Source organism: Helianthus annuus, chromosome 17, assembly GCF_002127325.2.
Source record: "Helianthus annuus cultivar XRQ/B chromosome 17, HanXRQr2.0-SUNRISE, whole genome shotgun sequence".
NCBI classification, from domain to species: domain Eukaryota; kingdom Viridiplantae; phylum Streptophyta; class Magnoliopsida; order Asterales; family Asteraceae; genus Helianthus; species Helianthus annuus.
The window spans coordinates 177,621,087-177,624,351 of NC_035449.2; positions in this window are offsets into that span (position 1 = coordinate 177,621,087).

Below are 3,265 nucleotides of genomic sequence, written 5' to 3' on the forward strand. Positions count from 1 at the left end.
AAAGTACTCATGTTTTGGACTTAATTTTTTTGTGATGTTTGGGGTCCAGCCCCTATAACTTCGTATGGTGGTCATAATTACTTTTTGAAATATGTTGACCATTTTTATAAATTTATGTGGTTGTTCCCCATGAAACGAAAATCTGAGGTGTTTGGAATTTTTAAACAATTTGTCACTATGGCTGAGCGCCAATTTTCTACCAAACTAAAACTGTCCAGTCCAATTGGGGAGAAGAGTTTAGAAGTCTTTCACCTCTACTTGCCTCCATTGGCATCTTCTATCATTTGTTTTGTCCTCATACTAGTGAACAGAACGGTATCGTTGAACGCCATCACCGTTATGTCACTGAAACTGGCCTTACCCTCATGTCACAAGCTCATGTTCCCTAACGTTTTTGGCATTATGCTTTTGAAACAACTTTTTATTTAATCAACCGCATGCCCTCTCGCGCACACTCCACAATTTCTCCTTTTGAATATTTATTCAAACGCTACTTGATTCTCCTTCCTTCGTGTCTTTGGTTGTCAGTGTTTTCCCCATCTTCGACCCTATAATCCACATAAACTGGATTTCCGTTCCATACCTTGTATTTTCCTCGGATACAACACATCTCAACATGGTTACTGTTATTTTGACCTTCTCACCGAGCGCATTTATGTCGCTCGTCATGTTCGGTTTCATGAACATATTTTTTCCCTTCTCCATTACCACCACAAACCAATTAACGACACCTCCACCTGACAACCCCTATGTTTCCTCTTATCCAAATCCGCTCATTCCTATCCCACATGACATACCCACAACACACATCGCACCAGCACCGACACCCCAAAACACCCCAGTACCGACCCCAACATAAGCCCAACATAACTGTCACACCCCAACCGATGGCGGAATCATCGGGGCATGGCACTGAGCGAAACAGATTGTTCAGAAGTTTCCATAACAACTATCTATATAATCCAGTTAAAGATACGTCCCATACCGTATCCCGAATAAACAAATACATTATTACAGATAACATCCAAACAAGTAATTCTGTTCCGACAACTCAGATTTAACATAAATAATTATTGTTCAATGCTTCTAAGACCCAGCCTGACAAGATCTACAGACAACTATGCCCTAGTTGCTTGTTCCTGACAGACAACTATTTGTTGGGGACCTCTAAAGCTTTATTCTAGCTTCACTTCCCTAGCAAGCAAATATATTAAACACCTGTCACATACGTTAAAATAAAGCCAATACATAAAATGTAAAGGTGAGCATACAAGTTTAATAATAGCATATAGATTTCGAATATTTTACGCATAACCAGCACGTACACATGGGGAAATGATGCATGTTAATTATCGACATGGATCTATCGATACCAACGACTGCGGGTTGACTGTCCGAGACAGTTCGCAATACATGATTACCACCGTAATCCATGCAAGTAATTGTCCTTAACAACCCCCGTGAGAACGGGTGCTGAGTCCAAACTATAGTACTATGTTGTTAAGGCAGGTAGACAGCATTCCACGTGTAAACATAACAACAAGCATTCATTTAGTCACGTAATACATGCAATCGGTTAGCGTTCAGATAGTTTGAATAGTGTGTTCGATTGTGATTTTGATAAGTAACGTATGTAACACCCAAAAGTGCTAAAGCAAAAAAGGGATTCGAGTATACTCACAGTGATTGATTATGGATTGAAGGGAGCGCTGAGAGTAGGGTTAGCCTGAATAGTTCGACAGCATAACGATAAGTAGCGCGGAAAATGCAAACAAGTGTAAATGGATCGAATAGCCTGGTCGATCGAATAGCAGGTTCGATCGAACGGGTTGTTCGTTCGGTTTGAAAGTCCGTTTGAACATTCCTGTTCGATCGGCCGGTAGGCTCAATTGGCTGGACCATTCGAGTGGATTGTTTCTTCCTCTGAGAAGGATGTGTTTGTGTATGATGGTTTGAACTTTTGAAGTTTTTGTTGTAGCATTTGAGAACACTGAAGTGTTCTTACCTTTCAGGTCGATCGATAACGTATGTAACACCCAAAAGTGCTAAAGCAAAAAGGGATTCGAGTATACTCACAGTGATTGATTAAGGATTGAAGGGAGCGCTGAGAGTAGGGTTAGCCTGAATAGTTCGACAGCATAACGATAAGTAGCGCGGAAAATGCAAACAAGTGTAAATGGATCGAATAGCCTGGTCGATCGAACCGCAGGTTCGATCGAACGGGCTGTTCGTTCGGTTTGAAAGTCCGTTTGAACAGTCCTGTTCGATCGGCCGGTAGGCTCGATCGACTGGACTATTCGAGTGGATTGTTTCTTCCTCTGAGAAGGATGTGTTTGTGTATGATGGTTTGAACTTTTGAAGTTTTTGTTGTAGCATTTGAGAACACTGAAGTGTTCTTACCTTTCAGGTCGATCGATCGAACGGTCTGTTCGATCGGCCGGCTTTACCGATCGGTTAGGAACTTCAGAAGTGATCCTCAACAGGATGTCACTCGATCGAACAACATGCTCGATTGGGTGGCACTCCATACTACGAACGAGTTGTAAAATCGATTAAGTGTTGAAGCATAGTATCTCACGATCCGAAGAGTGATGTTTACCAATCGAGTAGCATATTCGATCGAACATCACCTCGTCAATAGCATGCTTCATGAAGTTTGAAAGTGTGGGACCATGTGCTAGCCGATCGGCTGGCCCGGTCGATCGGCTGGTATGTCCGATCGGCTGGGCTGTTCGTTCGGACAGCTTAGCCGTTCGGCCAGCAATTCTGACCTGGTCCTGCCTTTCGTCTACCACTTGGCTGTTTTGATTGTTTTGATATGATTTCAAGGTATTTTGACAGCGAGTTAAACCATGGAACGTGGGTTCTTACTTGCTTTACCGGTTCGGACAGGAATCACCCAAGTCCGGCCGGTGAATTGTTCAGAACGGTAGTTTGATGTTTAACCCGAAAATGTTAAGATTCTTGCAAATCTTAGTTTATTTATGTGGAAATCGGTTAGATATAAGCTATTCATGGTTGAATGAGGCCAAAGTATGATGTTCTTCAAGAACACCATGATGACATCATCCAAGAACACTTAGATCTTGGTGATTTCACGGTTAGAATTCAAGTTTTGAAAGATAGAAAGGTGTAGAATCGTGTAATGATAAAAAACGTACAAGAATTAGAGTGAAAACTTACCGGAGTTGAGAGAAATCTGAGAAAAGGTGAAGAACAAGTGCTGGTTCGGCCAGAGCTTTCCAAAAGTAGAAAGAGTGACAAT